The following is a 21304-nucleotide window of genomic DNA, read 5'->3' as shown; positions in this document are numbered from 1 at the left end:
CATGTCAAGTAGGAAAAGTTATCATGGCTGTTTATCACCTTCGTTGTTAAGTAAATAATTGTTGAATGCGTGGTTGAAAGATTCTTGTTTACGAACCTTGCATCCACGAGATTGATGAAGGCCCGAAACAACTACACAAGACATCAGGATGGTTTGGAGCATCATGGTTTGGCCGACGAAGCGGGCTGTTCTGGGCTGTTCATCGCTCCACTGAACTGAGACTGCCTGGAGCGAGTGAAGTGGCATTTACTCTGATGCAGTGCAATGACACATTTGCTGCTGCGCTTGGATACCCATATTCAATTTGATCTGTATAATCCCCCAGATTTTGCCTTTGCACATTTTATTATGCCGAAAATTAAAAAGATCTCATTTCTGTCTCATTTGCTACTTGGCGAAAAAAAGTACAATTTTCACCAAGTTTGTCTGTCACAATTTTTGGCCACAGTTTTCAAGCAATCGCTCTGAATTTTTTTTGAGTATGTGATTGGCCAAGGACAGCAGCGCATAATTTTAGTGAAGATCTGAATCCAGATACAGATACTAGAATTTTTAAAGTGGTTCTTCACCATTGAGAGACAGGGCCAAAAACTATGTATAGCACAATATCTCAAAAGGTTAAGGATGGATTTGGACAAAACTTGGTGGACAAGTTGGATGTGTGACCAGGATGAATCGGTTCAATTTTGGTGAAAATCCAAATCGGGATCTGATAATTTTTCAAGTGATTCTTCACCATTGAGAGATCGGGCCAAAAACGATGTATAGCACAATATCTCAAAAGGTTAGAGATGGATTTTGACAAAAGTTGGTGGACAGGTTGGATGTGTGACAAGGATGAATCGGTTCAATTTTGGTGAAAATCCAAATCAAGATCCGAGAATTTTTCAAGTGATTCTTCACCATTGAGAGATAGGGCCAACAACGATATATAGCACAATATCTCAAAAGGTTAGAGATGGATTCCAACTCTACTTTATGGACAGGTTGGGAGTGCCACGAGAAAGAATTGATTCAATTTTGGTGAAGATCTGAATCCGCATACGAGAATTATTGAATTTTGAAGTTGATTTTCACCATTGAGAGATGAGGCTAAAAACGATATTGCATGATATCTTTAAAAGTTGTGACAGATTCGGATGAAACTTGGTGCCCCGATTGGGAGTGCCATGAGGAGGAATTGATTCAATTTTTGGTGAAGATACGAATTCGAATACAAGAATTATTTTTATTTTAAAGTTATTATTCACCATTGAGAGAGAAAACTAAAAACAACATTGCATGATGTCTCAAAAAGTTGTGGACAGATTTGGATGAAACTTGGTTGACATGTTGGGTGTGTGACAAGGACTAATTGATTCGATTTTGGTGGACATCCAAATCCGGATCCGGATCCGGATCCGATAATTTTGGAAGTCATTCTTCACCATTGAGAGATCGACGCCAAAAAACTATGTTTAGCATGATATCTCAAAAAGTTGTGGATGAGTTATGACAAAACAAGGTGGATGAGTTGGTTCGGTGAAAATAACAAGCCAATTATATTTTTGTTAAGGTCCGGATTCAGATATGATCTATCATTGGGATACAAAATGTAAATTGTTCAGCCTGGTGGAGGTATGTGGCCGACCGAGTGCCGTTCCATTTCGTCAAGTGTCACTCGATGAGTGATTTTCCATTACTTGCGAAAATCGAAGATTTTTAAAAGTATACTAGACGACCCGTGAACCCGTTGGGTTCCCGTTGTGACAGTGGTTGATGAAAAAAATCATTTAAAAAAAAATGATAGTTCCAGCGAATTATACCGCTGAGGTTGTTTTCATTGATCAAATTCTCCCGAAGAGTGCTTGACTGAATCGGGAATTGATTTTTTAATGCATTTTTCATTGCCCAATTTGAACGAAACTTGATACTGCACATCATAGGAGAATGGTGAGTAAGGTGGACCGAAAATTTTTGCGCTATCATGTACCGTTTTGGCTGTATTTCAGGAACATACATACATACATACAAGATGAGAGGTTTAGTAATACACGAGTCTTGACGACCTGTGAACCCATTGGGTTCCCATTGTGACAGCGGTTGATAAAAAAATCATTTCAAAAACGAAAAATTTTCCGCTATCATGTACCGTTTTCGCTGTATTTCAGGAACATACATACATACATACAAGATGAGAGGTTTAGTAATACACTAGAGTCTCGATGACCTCTGAACCCGTTGGGTTCCCATTGTGACAGCGGTTGATAAAAAAAACATTTCAAAAAAAATAATAAAGAAAGGGAGAGCTCTAGCGAAATATACCGCTGAGGTTGTTTGCATTAATCAAATTCTCCCGAAGAGTACTCGACTGAATTGGGAATTGATTTTTTAATAATTTTTTCGTTGCCCGATTTGAACAAAACTTGATATTGCGTGTCAATGTGAAAAAAAAAATGGAGAAAAGAAAGTCGAAGAAATTATTGTGCTTAATCTTCTAAACACAATTTTATTTATGAATAAACATGGAAGTATTAGATCAAAATGGCAATGTTTATTTTATGCTTAAAAATAAATCGTTCTTTGTCTCTACTAAATGTTTGAGATTTTGAAATAAATCATTTCAAGGAAAAAAAAACAAAAGATATCTCCGCGAACTATACTGCTGAGGTTGTTTGCATTGATCAAATTCTCCCGAAGAGTGCTTGACTGAATCGGGAATTGATTTTTTAATAATTTTTTCGTTGCCCGATTTGAACAAAACTTGATATTGCGTGTCAATGTGAAAAAAAAATGGAGAAAAGAAAGTCGAAGAAACTATTGTAATTAATCTTCTAAATACAATTTTATTTATGAATAAACATGGAAGTATTAGATCAAAATGGCGATGTTTATTTTATGCTTAAAAATAAATCGTTCTTTGTCTCTACTAAATGTTTGAGATTTTGAAATAAATCATTTCAAGGAAAAAAAACAAAAGATATCTCCAGCGAACTATACTGCTGAGGTTGTTTGCATTGATCAAATTCTCCCGAAGAGTGCTTGACTGAATCGGGAATTGATTTTCTAATAATTTTTTCCGTTGCCCGATTTTAACGAAACAATACTGCACACCGCAGGAGAATGGTGAGTAATGTGGGCCAAAAATTTTTGCGCTATCGTGCACCGTTTTGGCTGTATTTCGGGAACATATATATATATATTCATATATATATATATATATATATATATATATATATATATATATATATATATATATATATATATATATATATACACATACATACAAGATAAGAGTTTTGGTAATATAATAGAAGATAGATAGATTGGTTGGTCTTGTGCATTATTCTGTCTGTCTGTATGTCGATTGGCTCCAGGTCACAATTTAAAGCTGATCTTCACGAAACCACCACATGGTAGAGTTCGTCATATGCAATAAGCCTATTATTTTTGAGGTCAAAAGGTCAACATTGGCCAAAGGTCAACTTTATCGAAGTTCTAAAATCCTCAATTTTCATCCCATTGACATTAAATTTAAAGAGAATTTGCATATCAGGTCACTGAATTTAACAAACAACTATTTTTGATGTCATCATCGGCCAAAAATAGACATAGGCCATATTTATAAGATTGACAATTTTCATCCAATTGACTTGAAATTTGAAGAAGATTTGCAGATTTGGTCGTTGAATTGAACCACCCATTATTTTTTAAGGTCAAATTTGTTTTACAAATTTTGCTAGTATCGTGCTTTGCATGACATCTTTCTTGTTACTTGCGAAAATCAAAGATTTTTCAAGTATATTTGTTGGCCTTGTGCATTATTAACCTCCACCATCGAAGATGGACGGGGATTACTGTTTTCACCCGTCTGTTTGTTTGTTTGTGAACAGTATTACGGAAAAACTCCTGGACGGATTTCGACGAAACCTGGTGGGGGAATTAGGTATGGTCCAAGGATCATGCCATTAGATTTTGGAGTAGGTCCAAAGTCCAATATGGCCGCTATCATGGACATTTTGAAAAAATATTTGAATTTTTGTTTTTGCATTTCTACATGTTTTAAGTGATTGCCAACCAAAAAAAAAAAAAATTTGTTAGAGAAAAAAAAACAAATTTTGCAACTTTTTTTCATAAAAATTTCGATTTTATTTGAAAAAATTTGAATTTTTTTTTTGCATTTCTACATGTTTTAAATGATTTCCAACCCCAAAAAATTGTTAGAGAAAAAAAAACCCAGAAATTTTGCAACTTTTTTTTCAAAAAAATTTCGATTTTATTTGAAAAATATTTGATTTTTTTTTTTGCATTTCTACATGTTTGAAGTGATTTCCAACCAACCCCTCAAAAAAAATTGTTAGAGAAAAAAAAACAAATTTTGGAACTTTTTTTTCAAAAAAATTTCGATTTTTTTTTTTTTGCCATTTCTACATGCGCATCGATCTAGTTTATTTTATTCAATCGTGCTTCAGTAGAGTCTGATCCGTTTTGACTTACAATGAATAGGACATCAGGTTCACTTAAGTGACCCAGCAGTATTGGCGGCGGAGGTTTTGCACTCTTCCGAGTGCTCCCCCTCTAGTTGCATTTCTACATGTTTTAAGTGATTTCCAACCAAAAATAAATAAATTTGTTAGAGAAAAAAAACAGAAAATTTTGCAACTTTTTTTCAAAAAAATTTCGATTTTATTTGAAAAATATTTTAATTATTTTTTTTGCAATTCTACATCTTTTAAGTGATTTCCAACCCCCCCCCAAAAAAAAATTTGTTGGAGAAAAATAAATTTTGCACCTTTTTTTTCAAAAAAAATTTCGATTTTTTTTGGGCATTTCTACATGCACATCGATCTAGTTTAGTTTATTCAATCGTGGTTCAGTAGAGTCTGATCCGTTTTGACCTACAATGAATAGGACATCAGGTTCACTTAAGTGACCCAGCAGTATTGGCGGCGGAGGTTTTGCACTCTACCAAGTGCTCCCCTTCTAGTTCTGTCTGTTATGACAAAAATTGAAAATTTTCATCATATGTCGGTCTGTCTCATTTGTTTGTATGTTTGTTTGAATGTATGTTTGTCTGTGAGTGCGATAACTCGTGAACACTTTCAGCTATCTTCATCAAACTTCAACAGAGGATTCCGAAAGACAAAAGTGAGGCTGCAATGTTTTTTGACTATGTATATGTGTGTGTGTGTGTGTGTGTGTGTGTGTGTGTGTGTGTGTGTGTGTGTGTGTCAAAGGTCAAGGTGACAGTGACGTCATTTGCATGAGTTTAGTCAAACATGTCAGATCACCGCCCGATGCCTTCTTGTTTATTTTTTGATTTATCATAAGATTTATTGGCGATAGCGTACTCACTTTTAGCATCGTAGGCAGGGTGTTGCACCGTCGGGTAAACCATCTTCTTTTTTGGGGTTGTGAGGGGGGGCTGGTGATGTTGAATCTGCTCTCGGCTAGTATTTGCTTGTGAGTGTTGGAGATCTAGTGAAAGGAGTATGCCATTTTTTGCTCGTACCTTGTCCGAATTTCCAATTCTTGCCTCCTTGTCTTCACCATAACTCAACCATAGTCGGCACACCCATAAAATTCTGAGTTGCATACTTCCTGTTACTGGTCATTGTATTGGCTGATTCATTGAGAAATTCCTCCATGCCATCCAGATATGGTGAGTGGTTCTGTGTCTGTAGTACAGGGTCATTTAAAGTCTTTCACAAAAAGGTAGAATGACCACTCATCCTTCCACACAGTTGCTCATTCGTGATATTGTCTGGAGTACCAACACAGACTCGTATATGAGCCGTTTGTTTCCTGGTTTGATTCCTGGCAGAGTTAAATTAAATTATAAAACGGATATTCTGCCATACAAAAGGGGGTGCCGCATCGTCGAGTATGTTGTACTCCGGATGGGACATCTTGCAGTCTTTCCTGCTTGGAATAAACAAAATAAACTACATGCTATCTTTCACAAGAATAGGCCCTTTGGCTTGTTATAGTGAAAGCTGTAAAAGTAGGATGCAGATGTTGTTTGCTCAGGTTAAGTGTGTGCATGGATCAATTCGGTAAATGGAATGTATATATATATATATATGATGCAGGCGTGTCTATCTATTTTTTTCTGATTTCTCCACATCAGTCAATCCCCACCACCTTCCTAGTGTGGTGTGCATTACTAATGTAATGTTGAGTGCATGCCATGTTTCCTCGGGCCTCTCCCAAAGGAAATGGAAATGAGGAAAATCCCGTCATGGTGTAACAAATTGGGCAATTTGGGCTTGTACTGGAGATTTACAGAGGACTTAATTAAGGCCTTTGCAATTTGTTTTTAACGTTATTTATTTATTTATTTAAAACTGTCTTATGCACAAGAGGCGGACACCGATGTGGCAGTTTGGGGGTCTTGGGTAATTGGAAATATGCAGAAGATGGATACAAGATGAATACAGTTGAGTGGACGTTTCAGAAACAATGGCTTTCAGCTAAAGGGAGTTTACTTACTCATGCATGGAAATAAGATGACAGATATCTGCTCACTGTGTCTGATGGATGAACTGTCTAAGTATAGCTGATATCCTGTCTTGTTTTGTATTGCTTTTCTCGTCCAGGGCTTGTCTGCCCCCCCCCCCACCCCCCTTTTATAAAGGTCGTCTCAATGCCATTGGTATCCTTTTTTCTTTTTGTTAAATTTATGAGGGTGAGTCAAAGTTAACAAGCTGTAAGTTTGAAACTCCTACAGGCCAATAAAGGTCCAAATGATGCAGGACAAAACCACCTGCCCAACCCACAGGATGACGAAGCACACAGAAATGGTTGTTAGCGAAGAGTGTGGTGAAGCGAAGGGCAGGGTTAAGCAATCGGTCCACATCTGTCTGTCTGTCCATCCATCCACAAATGCCAGTTTTTGATCAAGGAATAACTTAATTTCAATTGATTGTTATATTTTGAACACAAATCGGAAAATGAACCTGCAGTTTAGCAATAATTTGGCTCTGAATTCGTCCCGATCGCAGAGAAGAGTGAGATTTATTTGTTTTTTTTTCTCCTCTGTCTGCCTGTCTGGAAGTCAAACAAAATTGGAAATCATTCCGAATAGGACAGTTACTGTTTTTAAGGACTTCATAAAGGACAAACAACAGGGATGAAGAACTCGTATAACATGTTTAATAAGGTGGTTTAATAGCCACTGCGTGAACGGCGGTAAACTTCCGGAATTAATATTTTTTTCATAAGACTTTTATCATCTTTCTTTTATTTAAATTATTTACATGCTTGAACAATGCAGAACACAAATCACCTTCCGACCACTTCCAAAAACCTCCAGTTTTGCAGTACGTGGACATGTTGTATAAGGTGGTGAATTAGACTGCTTCGTCGGCACTAAAGTTCCGGATGTTTTTTTATACGACCTTTAAAATCATTATTTTATTTCAGTTGAATTATATACTTGAACGAACTCTGTATTGATGGACTCTGTGAATGAAATGAACTGTGCTCCACAGTATGAACTAGCTAGTTATCTCCGTGTCCAAAGGTGGACGGAGGTTATGTTTTGACCCCTGTCTGTTTCTCTGTTTGTTTATTTTTATTTTATCTGTGAGTAGGATATCTCAAAAACGTTGTGGATGGATTCTGACAAAATTTTGTGGACATTTTAGGTGTGTGACATTGACAAATTCATTATATTTTGGTGAAGATCTGGATCCAGATATGAGAATTTTTAACGTGATTCTTCACGATCGAGAGATAGGCCCAAAAACGATATTCAGCATGATATCTCAAAATATTGTGGATGTATTTGGACAAAACTTGGAGGACACATTGGGTGTGTGACAAGGATAAATTGATTCGATTTTGATGAAGATCCAGCTCCGGATATAGTGATATTTTTTATTTTTTAAGTGATTCTTCAACATTGAGAGATTGGGCCAAAATGATAATATTGTCGTGTACAGGGGGTTAGCCTGGACGAATAGCCAAACAATTACCCTTGTCGGCTTACAGTCGAGATTCTCGGAGATTATGGTGCATGTGGGAAGGAAATGCATGTGCATGTGGAGTTCCGGGTTTCACTTCCGGTTCCGGGTTTGGAGCGTCGACAGGTCTCCTTCAGAGCTCTCTGCTGACGATCCTAAAGTTAAGTTTCCGGTCATTATCTATCCCATTTTAACTGTTTATTTTCTCACTTACATGTTACTGTGTGTTCCTAATTCGGTTTTGTTTGAAAAATCGTGCTATTTTATGAGATTTTGTCGACCTTGTCTTACCGGGTGCTTGAGGCCTATCCTTGAGGCTTGAGGCCTACCGGTTCCCCTCGGTGTACGATCATGTTTTGCTTTTTCTCCCCATTACCTTCAATTTCTATCTTCCCCACTTCCTAACGTCCCCCATCCCTCCCAACTAATAACTCTATTTCTTATCATAAATAAAAAATAAATATATAAAAAACCGCTACCTTTCTCCTTCCTCACTCATGACTCCCGATTCTTCTTCTACTTCTTCTTCATCTCCTCTTCTTCTTCTTCCTCGTTTTTTTTCGACAACACTTCCATGACCTAATCTGTTGAAAACTCTCTCAAACATTAATAATAATAATAATGATAATAATAATAATAATAATAATAAAAACGATCTCTTATAATGCTTCATCTTCCTCTTTCACACGTGTGATACGCTTTACTGTATCAAAATGCACTACTCTTCTGCTATTTAAACAGACTGCTCTCAATTCGACCTTTCCTTCATACCTTGCCAAAAAATCCAACCATTACAGCGTTTCTTCTCTCTATTCTCTGAATTCGCCTTTATTGCATCCATAAAGAATTGTGTTAAATCGCATCTCTGACCTAAAACTTTTAAAACTCCAGTTTTCTATGAATGTTCGCTTTCCATAATTTTTACCCTCTCTCACTTCACTCTCCATTTTGCACATATTGTGTATAAACAAATGGGAAACTGTTTCGGACAGAAATTGCAAAGACAGCTGTGTAAGCATTTCTCATTCTGTAAAGAGTGATCCATACTGACTACTGAGCCTGCAGTCGACCAGCCGAAGGTCTTGCTTTGGTCTTGGTTCACACTTATTACTTGAACCTTTTCAAGAACCTCAACCAGGACTGCACAACCCTCCGCTACTCCTCCCCCCTTCCAAACTACCACTCACTCCCCTGTGGCATACGAAATAAGTATAGAGCGTCGTTTGATCCACAGACCAATATGATACATGACAAAAAGCCATTGGAAAAGTTAATCAGTGAAAAAGTTATCGATCTTAAAGTTGTTGATTGCACATTTTGAGGAGCTGTTGTAAAGTCACCACAACTGATTAAATGCTGTAAAGTCCTGCATTGATGTTTATAAGATTTATAACTAAAATATGGACACCCCACCCCCTTATTAAGCAAGGTTGTACATCTCCAATGTCTATGATTGCCACTGGTACATCTCATTAACGTTCAGGTATAATTATTATCGATTCACACCTCAGCCGGGCTCCTATGATCGATGCTGAAATCCAAATAAATTCGTACATGAATAATATATAATAAATAATGAACGAGTTATATCCATGCCAATCCAAGCTCGATGGAAGGACCTACATGATCCCGAAGACTCCACAATCATCTCCTCCCGATGTAATGATTGCTGGAAAATGCGGAGCAGCGTTCCAAACTTTTCGTTCAGCGAATCAATCAATCAAGGCCTTTAGCGGTGAGAGTTTGTGCAAAGCTGTCGGATTTTATCCATTTATATCAAGTCTTTCCAGCTTGTGTCAGCACCGGCCGGACGATTATTTGCTGATTACAAACCAATGCATGCCAAGGCGGCACTCGATGTGAGCTCAACTCTTTGAGGGAAGTTTGAAATCCTGTCTCGGCTTGCTCTGTGACTTCTTGAATAATGAGGTTTTATTTATTTATTTATTTATTTATTTATTTATTTATTTATTTATGATGTCTGAGTGCTTCAGCAGGTGCTGAAAGGCAATGCTGGATAATTTGCTTGATTATGGCAAGCTGGGATACTGAAACAAATATGTAATTTTTAAAAAATCAAACGGAAGACCAAGAAGGAACCCGAAGAAGTAAAGAGCAAAGATGCAGTCATCAGGAGGAAGCTGGATTGAGTTCGGGTTTCAGCCGCTACTCCACAACCCTCAAACCCATCCAGGTGCAGCCATGGGAGACTTACAGAAAAAAATTCTGCAAGAATTCACTTCTCCTTAGAGAGATCGATATAATGAAAGAGAGGAAAAAAGAGTAAAAGAGATGAAAGAAGAAAAAGCAAGAATTAGAATGAATAAAAAGAATTGTGAAAATTTTTTAGAAAGAAGTTGAACAAAGAACAATGATGTCGGGAAGTACTCAGACAGATAGATTTCAACAGTTACTCCCCAGGTTCAAACGCAGAAACAGGTACAAGCTACCAGAGGTCCATCAGTGGGGAAGCACAGTCCACACAGCATCAGGATATGGTACAAGCATATTCAAATGGAAGACCAAGAAGGAACCCAAAGAAGTAAATAACAAAGCTGGAGTCATCTGGAGAGTATCTTTGATCACAAATATCTGTTAACTCGATATATATGATCACAAAGCAATCGCCAAGGGTAATGATCCCCGGCACCTGCGATCGCCAAAGCGATCCCCAGCACCTGCGATCCAATGATGGCCATTTTTTTTTTTACAAAACGCCATATGACCTTGACCTTCAACATTTACGGATAGACTGTAAATTAAGAAAATGTGTCTGCATCTACAATCTATCCATAAACCTCAAGATCACGAAAATCGGAGGAAAATTATTCAAGTTGTGATGAAAAAGGCGTTTTTTTTGCTAATTCGGTCACAATCTGAAAAATAGGTCACAATAATATTTATTTAATAGGTCAATAGGAAAAATAGGTCAATAGAAAATCACACTAATCAAGCATCAGGTGCACAACTTCAGTGCAGGTACACCATTATGATGCAAAAACATATTTGAAGGCTAAGTGGTCTTTGGCATTCCACATTGGCATAATTGAGTGATGACAAAAAAAAACAAAAAAAACATTTTTTTCAGACCACCATTTGACCTTGCCCTCTAATCTGGAGGGATACGATGCAAATTATGTGTAAATGCACCATACTCTAGGCTATCTAGTGAGGGCAATTCCGTTCTGATCGGACAAACCATAGTCAAGTTTTGGTGAAAAATGTTAAAATGCCTATAATTAGGTCATGACCTTAAAATAGATGACATAGCATCATCCATTTACAGGTGTTTTGAGCTCCACAACAGTGAAGGAGTTTACTTTTGATATAACCTCCAAGGAAATGCACCTTGAAGGAGGAGATGAATGGAACATCTGCTCCATACTGGTGAGGTCCAAGTAGACCGAAACATCTATACACAGATGATGCTCCCCAAGCAAGCTGACCCCAGAAATCTGATGATAGGTGCTTGTGGTACATGTAATGCTGCAGAGCGGATCACCCCATAAGACCTGCATCCAACAGTTTAAACTTTAATGGTGCACATGTTATGATGTGGACACTTGTGCTTCTGCTCAGTATCCGGTGTGAAGACTGTCGATTCAAAAGATTGTTTGTTTTTTTTAACTCTCAAAAGCCCTGTCCCTGTTTTTTTATTTTCTTCCATAAACCTTATTGCCTACGTTGTGAACAGAAGCGAGATGAACCCAGAAGAGGAGCCCTTTGAAAGATGTTGGTGGTGAGGATAGAAAAGGGTACATATTTGCGCAATCTTGCCTTTTGCCAATTTCTTTTTCTTTCCAGCGGTTACTGCGTGCAGTGAAGATTTATCCGCGCTCTTTGTTGATGGCGGCTGTAAATAAGGAACCTCCAAACAAAGGATAGGGGTTTTTTCATGCTGGACCACGGTCATCCTGCGACCGTCAGCAGCAGATTTGTGATTCCAGGGCTGGGTCAGGCCATGGCCTTTCCGACGCCGTTGCGAGGCTCCATGGGCCATCGTCTTTGAAGCCATGGCTAGCATTTGGTGGATCATTGAAAGCATGCACGGCTATTCAGAGAATCACCTCCAGTGCGATTTTTCTTGGCTGGTGCCAATGCAAACCAGACTGTTCGGGTGAATAAGCTGACGTCGGCGAGTGGAACCTTTTTTGCCTTTGATTGCAATGTTTTTGTGTATGTCCTCTCCAAATCTTCCACCATCTCATCGTTTCTGTCGAAAGGCCCGTTTGCACTGCCCATGTGGACTGGACCGATGAGGCACACTATTCTCCAATCAAGAGGCAAGAAAGTCCCATCAAAAGGTATAAACCCTGCCTTTTGATTGGAACAAATTGTTCTGCATTGCTCAGCGGTAGTAGTGAGCTGTTTGTGTGTGTGTGTGTGTGTGTGTGTGTGTGTGTGTGTGTGTGTGTGTGTGTGTGTGTGTGTGTGTGTGTGTGTGTGTGTGTGTGTGTGTGTGTGTGTGTGTGCCAGTTTGACTCTACTTTTGATTCTGTATGTTCTTCTGTTGAAGACGAGGACTTGTGTAGCCCAAGTCTTACATCAACCTTGTTATTTTACTCAAGACTTAATTTGGAAACAGCTATCCAAGGTTTCAACAGTGCAACATTTTTGGGTGTGGTAAATTATTATCTTCGATGATTAACCAGACCCGGTGGCGTAATGGTTAGAGCATCTGCTCTGAGTCTGGGAGCTTGGTGGTTCGAACCAGTGTGACCACTCCTCATTTTCATAAATGCCAAGGTGAGCCAATGAAAAAAGCCAGGAATTCACAAGGTTTCGGAAAAGCGATGATAATAGAAAACCTATAGAAAACCTATAGAAAACCAAGACGCCAAGGTGAACAACGAATAGCCAAGATTTTGTGAAAAAGCCGAGGAGTGGTCACACTGGTTCGCACCCCAGTAAAGTCATATCAAAGCCTTAAATAATGGCTCATCCTGCTTCCTTGCTTGATGCTCAGCATTTAAAAAAGGAGAGAGCACAGACAAGCAACCATAGGTTGACAACCATTCCACAGACTTGTTGGGCGTAACAGCCTCCTCCTTTGTTGAAAATCATTGTAAGGTAGTTCGTATTGTAATGCTGTACACCGTCACCAGTAGTGAAAAGTTGGACAATGGTGGTCAACCTAGTCATCAGGTCCAATCCATGGTTCTGTTCTTCCATTCTCTCCGTGTGATAGATGATAACAAAGTCTGGCTCCCTCTATTGATGGCTGAGTAGACACTTACAAAGTCCTGGACAAATTTTTGAAAATGGTCTTTGTTCCCAGATTTTTACAATTTTTTTTTTTTTGTAGCTGGAAGTGCTGCCTGCCTCCTGCTGAGGATAGTCTTCTCTTCCTCTTATTCAATTTTGTTTTCTTGCAAATTTCCTTTTTGTCATCAAGTTTAACCTTCTTGCTTAAACGTTTTTTTACTTGCGAAAATCGAAGATTTGTCAAGTATATTCGTTGGTCTTGTGCATTATTGTCTGTCTGTCTGTCTGTCTGTCTGTCTGTTTGTCTGTCAATCGCCTCCGAGTCACAATTTTATTCCGATCTTGACGAAACTTTACCATCTGGTAAAGTTTGTCAAAAGCAAGAAGCCTAGTGTTTTTAAGCTCAAAAGGTCAACATAGGCCAAAGGTTAAATTAACTTTATCAAATTTCTAAAATCCTCAATTTTCTTCCGATTGACTTGAAATTTGAGCAGGATTTGCTTGTCAGGTCACTGAATTCAACCACCAATTATTTTTGAGGTCATCATAGGCCAAAGGGCAACACATTCGGTGAGATTTCTTAAATTGTCAATTTTCATCCGGTTGACTTGAAATTTGAAAAGGATTTATATTTCAGGTCAATGAATTCAACAAGCCAATTATGTTTGTGGTCAACTTGGACCAAAAGTTTAACATAGGTCAAAAAGTCGACATAAGCCAAATTTCTAAATTTGTCAATTTTCATCCGATTGACTTGAAATTTGAAACGGATTGGCATATTTGGTTATTTAATTAAACCACCAATTATTTTTAAAGTCAAATTTGTTTTATGGATTTCGCAAGTACCGTGCTATGTACAACAACTTTCTTGTTCGTTTGTTTGTTTGTAATGGTAGCAGTTCTGGAATCAGATTACGTGTGATGCTATATTTGGGAGCTTTTTATCATTAACTTTTATTTATTTTCCAATCCCCTTAAATGCTGAGGAGTGAGGTATCAGCTGGGTTTTTGTCCCTCACCCTTCCGCCAAGGTCAGAGATGGGGAACATTAAAATGAGCTCCAACCGACTGACCGACCATCCATCCATGTACTTTTGTTTTTGTGATATTTCAAAAACCATTGAAAGTTTAGCTTTCATATTGCAGACATCTATTCCTCATAACATTATCTCAACCTGATTAGATTACGGCTGTGATTGGCTGAATTATGTTGCCATGGCAACCATCTCAGTAACTTGGCTTGCGTACGTGATATTTCAAAAAACCGTTCAAGATTTAGCTTTCTTATTGCACAGATCTATTCGTCATACCACCCACAATGTGGGGTTCTAGAGTATCAACTCTTTGTAATCTTGTATTTTTAATCGTAGGGAGGAATGAAAGTGTGTTTCAGCCTGAAAACAATTATTTTCAGAGGGTTGTTGCACCAGCTCGTTTTATTCCTGGAAAGTCTAAAGCTCATGGAAGAGATGTCACACACAAATCGTGTACACATACGTAGACAGACATCAGACAACACAGGACTTTATTTTTTAACAAGAAAAAAGAACACTCTTGACCTTGACTTGCAGGGGGGACTCTTCCAGAGTACTCATGGGTGTCAGAGATGCCATCTTGTGGCTTCGCTTTTCTCTCCACATCTTTTAGAGAAATCTCCCTCCTCATCGGATGTAAACCTGTGGAGTTCATCCATGCTGTATCCTCCAAGTGCTGAGTGTCAAACAAGGAAGTCACACGTACCATTTTTGTAGCCTTTGGTGTAACTTGGCCGGGGACCTTCCAAACTCAATGCAGACGTTGAAACCACACCACCACTGAGTTTTAATCCCTCAAAAGTGAAATGCCACGATGGAACATGTTTTCTTGGGAAGCAAAGTTGTAATTCTCTTAAGTATTTTGAAGTCTATTATTACCTGCGCACACGAAGCATTCAGTTGAGGGATTAAACAATCAGTTCACTTCTGTCCATCCGTCAATCCATAAACAAACGTCAGTTTATGAACAAGGACCAACTTGAGATTGAATGTTCTATTTTAAACACAAATTGGAATGTGAATCGGAAAATGAACCTGCAGTTTAGTAGTACTTTGACTCTGAAATCGTCCTGATCATACTCATGCGCAGAGAGCAGTTCTGTTCTTGCGTATGGCAACTTAGGCTGCCGGGTAGCTCTCATTTATTGGAGCACGGCTGTGCCACTGATGCTGTGCCCCTCTACCAGGACATTGGTACTCATTTTGCCAACCTCAGAAGGATGACAGGCTGAGTCAACCCCACCTGGTGTTAATTCAGCAGCCAACGGGGCTCAAACGCAGGACCCTAGGATCCCAAGCCGGCCAGCCGCCCTAACCACTAAGCCAACACCATGCTTGCAGAGAGCAGTGAGATAACGTTTTTACTGTCTGTCGGTCTGGCAGTCAAAGAAAAATGAAATTCATTCCAAAGAGGAAACTTGCTGTTTTTAAGGACGTCATAAAGGACACAAACAACAGGCACGAAGAACAAATGTAATGTGTTCGATAGGATGGTGTAATAGACCAGAAAAAGTAGAAAATATTTAATCTCAGAGTCACACATTACACCATGGAGCTTGTGATCAAGTTCACAGATCTTCTGTTATCCCCAATCTGGAAGATTAAGCTCAAGCAAAGTTTCCGTGTCATTGCTGACAGGGATTTCCACCTCCAAACAGAATGCCTCGATGAAAGGACCGATCACAGTGGGATAGGTCAAGCTTTATCAGACAGTCACGTGCTATCGCACATCGGTTATCCATTGTCCACCGCAGAATGTGGTGCGCCAGCAATGCAGAGCCATCTTAGACAATGGAAAATTCCATTGGTATTTTCAGACCATGACATATAAACCAGTGGATCGTTTTGTAAACTTGTGCTTTGTCTTGGCCTGTCAAGTGCCAGAATACCATTGTGCTAAAAATAAGGTTATTGATGAGGTTGTATCAGAAATATATTTTACATCTCGTGTCACCAACTCGCCATACAGCGTTGTTTCATCGAGCGGAGCACTTTGTTTCTGATATGGATTGTAACTTGTAACTTACGGAATTAACAATCCACATTGTTAGCAAGAGACTCAGTTGCCATTACATTTTTTTGTACGGAAGTGGAAGATCGTGGGAAAGATGAACAACAGAGGGCAAAAGGTCAGCAGACTGATGGCATGGTAGAGGGAAGCAGGCAGACCAAGAATGCATGGATGCACATGCACCCACCACAGTGTGTGAAGGGGGTTGCTGGGCAGAAAATATGGCAAATTGATGGCAGGATGGCTCATCAGTGGCTCACTCGCCGTTCTGAAGCTGTTTTGGTCGGGACTGTTCCACCACCGAACCACACACAGGAACATGGATTACACAAATTGTGGATCCAATCTGGGCATGATAGACCATTTGGACCTTATGACCTAAATCCTATGGTTGAACGTTCAGGTTAATAATTCCACTGAAAGATTTACATATTCTAAAATAGGTACCTATAAGCATTGGGCATAGCCAGCTATGTGGACATTGGCAGGACCGGTAGGTAGCTTGGGTATGGATCGGTGATTTATACATGGGTAGTGATTGTGAAGTCTGTGAGAAGGTCTCTCAAAAAGTGAATGTTCTGTCAGTATTTATTCCTCATCCCACAACCCCCCCTCACCCCATTGCCTAAAACAACAAAGAAAAATACACATCATCCTGGTGATACCCCCACCCCACCCGAGTGAAATTAAGTCGATAAATGAATAGATTGGGTTGTTATGGTGTGGACTGTAGATGAAGCGCAGACATGTTGGGACAAATGGCCTCCTTCACCGGTAAAGATCCTTACATGTCGACGACTCACTTATTTAACGCCTCCTTGTCGGGTCAACCAGAAGAAGAAAAAAAATTGTCCCAAATCTTTCACGAACAGTTTGGTGAGGCCGGACGTTCAACTGAACGTGATTTCTTCAGGGTGCCAGTGGTAACTCACCTTCTCGTCGCTAGACATTTTTGGGATCTCCAACGTCAACCAACTCTTTCTCGCAGATAGGACATCCAGCTTAACTTTAACGTCCATCGAAGCGACGGCACACTCTGTGATGAAACGCAACTACCTGTGAAGCAGCGATCCGACGGTTCATAGCCATGTCGGGAATCAAACCCAGACGACACAGGTGAGTGCGCCACCTTCACACCATTGGTGTTGGACGTGCGATGAAGGTGCGCGTGAATCAGAATTCGTTTCAGCACATTATTGCCTGTGACGTTCAACCTTTGCAACTTGTTTTGCAATCCTGGTAATATCGCAATGAGAAATCGAGAAACGCTCTCAGGTGTGACTAGTGCTGTGATCGCAGGTGAGAATGCCAGTGGAAGGGTGATAATTTGCCAAATCAGTGGTAATTGGCCGTGGTGAGCGGCAGACACCTCGCTTTGTACCACATTCCCACTAAAAAAAGTTACCGATGTTTGCACATTTAGTGCGTTCCGTAGCATCACGCACGGATTCGTGTCTGACATCACCTTGAGATCGATCCTTTGAGCGACGTCTCATGCCAAATCTGACAGCCATTGTGTTTCGAGGCCGAGTGTATTCGTCCGAAGGAGAGACTCTTTGTGTACTGTCTTTCACGACAGAATCGGAATCGGAATCGAACCTGATGTTGCTTCGAGCCGAATGTTGGAGGACCTGAGCGAGAGGTTGTCTGAGTTCGGAAACGTACAACCTCGGCTGGATGGAGAAGGCACATCAGTGATTACTCCACTGGGAGTGATCGGGACTGTTGCCAGATTAGCGCACCATTCATTATTTACAAATCGTTAGAGCGCTGATGCATGCTAACGTGAAGCAGTTCCACGTCTCATCATCAGAGGAGGTTTTATTCATGTCCTGGATTTCAATTGGACGAGACGTTTTGCACTTGGCTCAACTCTGCTGTGATGCTTGTCCCTTTATCACTCACCCACGGGTCCGAAGCTTTTACATCTGGCTAATGCTGATGGCAGACATCCTTCGCTATGTTTATTATATATATACATATATATATACGAGTATATGTTGGAATTGCCAAGTCACCTGGAGGTTTTGTGCTGTGATGAGGTGCTTGCAACTCCACGATTTATGTGGTCTTCCATTAACCTCATCCTGGATACACTCCCACAATCTGCAGGCTGACCACACACCTCACCTCTTCTGTTCCTCTTTTCTTTCGTTTTTGAATCCGCCTTCCTGAGGCTGTACAATGCCACTCTTCCTTCCAAGACTTCAGGCAGAAGGTTCACCGTCCTCTCATGTCATCCCCCGTCCTTACTCGCAATCTTTCACCACCCCCGTTAACCCAGCCCTCTTACTTGCAGTTCCAAGTGATTGTGTTTGTTCACCTCCCCTCTCCTCTGTTTTTTTCTGTTCGTTCATTTTCCTTCTCACTGTGTTCAAGAGTTGCCCCACTGCCGCCCCACTATCGGAGCATACTCTCCGTCACCTCGCTCTTCCATGAGCCTCGATTTTTTTTTTCAAGAGAGAAAATAAGATGTGCAGACCATGAAATTATGCCTCGGTAGATCCAATAACCTGCACCTGGCCACTTGAAAACGCATCATCATGCAATCCCATCAACGGCGCATTCCCGGATGGATGCTCTCTCTCTCAGTCAGGTACCAAAACCATAGTTACGATGCCGACAAGACGGCGTGATGACGTTCGAAAAACAAAGTCGTGTCAAAACCAAAATGTCCCGCAAAGACCTTGATCGAGACCTGCCGTTTCACACTTTGGATCCCAGCACATCCAAGCGGACAGCACAATTGTTAGCTGAGCGACGAGTGTGCTGTAAAGGTGAGGACGTTCGAAACGCACATCATCCCAAACCCAAGCCATTCTGAATTAGAAACGTTGAATTAGTTGATGGCACAACTTGATTACCTGGCAATGATTCCATTTGGTTCCATGAGCTGTTTCATTTGCACCTCGTGGTTGCACCTCCACCATCTTGTATTCCGCAAGACTTCCCTCAAGCCCTTGTACTCACCTGGTTTTTCTTTTGCTATCATGCTTGTTATGTTTTCTACTTTCCATTTTTCTGCTCCACTGACACATCTAATCTCACGACAAGAGCTATCCTTGGTGAACAAGAGTGAGCCGGTTGCGATATGTCCATCCTAAAGCGAGTCCGCAATTATTTTCTTCTCTGCAAGGGACAATCCCACTGTTACTTGCGGCAATCATATCTGCTCGCATTTTATGTCACATCTCATGTCATAAAACCACTCTCTGAGTTCATCGATTCGTTTTGCTAAGACTGGTTTCATTCATAAATGTAGGACATTGTCGCCTCTTGGTCTTGCGCTCCTTCTTCAAAGTCAGCTTCGTATCGAATCTTTGCTGTCGTTCATCTCGTGGTTTAGCAGCTGCAGTTTAGCTGCATTTTAGCAGAACTTTAATTGGCGATGAATTTGGCAAATTGTACGGATTGTCCATTCCAAGCACGCGTGCACAGAGAGGAATGGGATAAAAAATTTTTTACTGTCTGTCTGTCAGTCAAACAAAATTGAAAATTATTCTAAACAAGAAACTTTCTCTTTTCATGGACTTCATAAAGGACACAAACAACAGGCACAATTAACTGATGTGATGTGTTAAATAAGGTGGTGTAAAATACGCTGCTTCAACTTCAACAACAGGTGTAAAATCAACAGCGGTAAACTTCAAAAAAAATTTTTTTTAATCTTTCTTTTATTTCAATTGAATCGTATACTTACACATATCCATCCATCCATCCATTGGGACTATACTCTGTGCAGAGCGTTGGTTCTGCCTCAGCAGTCTCCTTAGCTATTGGGCACAATCCTGGACGGGTCACCACTCCGACACAGGATACCAGCAAGCTGGCACTCATTTTGCAAAGCTCAGAAGGATGACAGGCAGAGTCAACCCCACCTGGTGTTAGTTCACAGCCAAGGGAGATTTAAACTCAGGATCTAAGGATTCCAAGTCCACCACCCGAACCACAGGCATACTTGAACACAGTGGAACACAAATCGTCTTTTTGTCAGTTTCAAAAACTTTCCGTTTAGCAATATTTGGACAAAATATTGCGGCATTTAAGTCATCATGACCAATCGAATTTGCAGCTCGCAGACCCTGTCCATGTCCTTTCTTTTTTTTGTCTCAACACTGCATGGGCTAAGGTGTTCTATGGACTCTCTAGTTAACCTCCGCCATCTTCGAAGATGGATGGAGGTTACTGTTTTCACCCCTTTTTGTTTGTTTGTTAGATTTCGTAAGTATATTGATGACTTCCGTTTCTGTTTGTTTGTTTGTTTGTTTGTTTGTAGGCACGATAACTCGAGAACGGAAGAAGCTACCAATGTCAAATTACACCACGTGATTCAGGACGGTGATGGCTAGTGCTGATTAGATTTTGGTCAAAATCGGTCAAAGGGCAAGGTCACAGTGAGGTCAAATATTCGATTTTTGATGGTTTGGTACAGATAACTCGAGAACGGAAGAAGCTACCAATGTCAAACTACACCACGTGATTCAGGAGGGTGATGGCTTGTGCTGATTAGATTTTGGTCAAAATCGGTCAATGGTCAAGGTCACAGTGAGGTCAAACATTCGATTTTTGATGGTTTGGAACAGAATCATCGTAGAAACTTCTGGTTTGCGTCGCTACCTTCTCTAGAGACAGCTTTTATTAGACAAGGTCAGAGGTCAAGTTGATGATTTCGTAAGTACCAGTCTATGACTGCTTGTTTGTTTGTTTGTAGGCATGATAACTCGAGAACGGAAGGAGCTACCAATGTCAAATTGCACCACGTGATTCAGGAGGGTGATGGCTAGTGCTGATTAGATTTTGGTCAAAATCGGTCAAGGGTCAAGGTCACAGTGAGGTCAAACATCCAAAAAATGATAACTCGAGAACGGAAGAAGCTACCAATGTCAAATTACACCACGTGGTTCAGGAGGGTGATGGTTAGCACTGATTAGATTTTGGTCAAAATCGGTCAAAGGTCAAGGTCACAGTGAGGTCATACATGATTCCGTAAATTAATGTGGAGAAATGGAGTATTTTTGCTTCGCTCGACGTTACGAGTTCGTTTTAACTTCGATTTTAATTTTGTCTTCAGTTTTTGCAATCGTTTAGGACGCTTAAAACTCGGTTGT

The 21304-nt window shown here is 40.0% G+C and overlaps 1 protein-coding gene across 5 annotated transcripts in view; it reads left to right on the top strand.

Moving 5' to 3' along the window:
- LOC147011629 (SAM and SH3 domain-containing protein 1-like) overlaps nt 1-21304 on the top strand; it is a 150137-nt gene that overhangs the window by 43151 nt on the left and 85682 nt on the right. Inside the window, exon 1 of one of the 5 annotated variants that reach the window (XM_085858575.1) lies at nt 12095-12250. The exons of the other annotated variants lie outside the window; for them this stretch is intronic. The gene's annotated coding sequence lies outside the window, so the exon portion shown is untranslated. Of the gene's footprint in view, nt 1-12094; nt 12251-21304 lie in introns of those variants that run through there. 5 annotated transcript variants of the gene reach the window in all.

The sequence above is a fragment of the Eptatretus burgeri genome, chromosome 15 (genome assembly GCF_056783735.1).
Source record: "Eptatretus burgeri isolate ZD-2024b chromosome 15, Ebu_testis_v1, whole genome shotgun sequence".
NCBI lineage: Eukaryota > Metazoa > Chordata > Myxini > Myxiniformes > Myxinidae > Eptatretus > Eptatretus burgeri.
The sequence above is the reverse complement of the archived record's forward strand: the minus strand, read 5'-3'. Positions and strand labels throughout refer to the sequence as shown.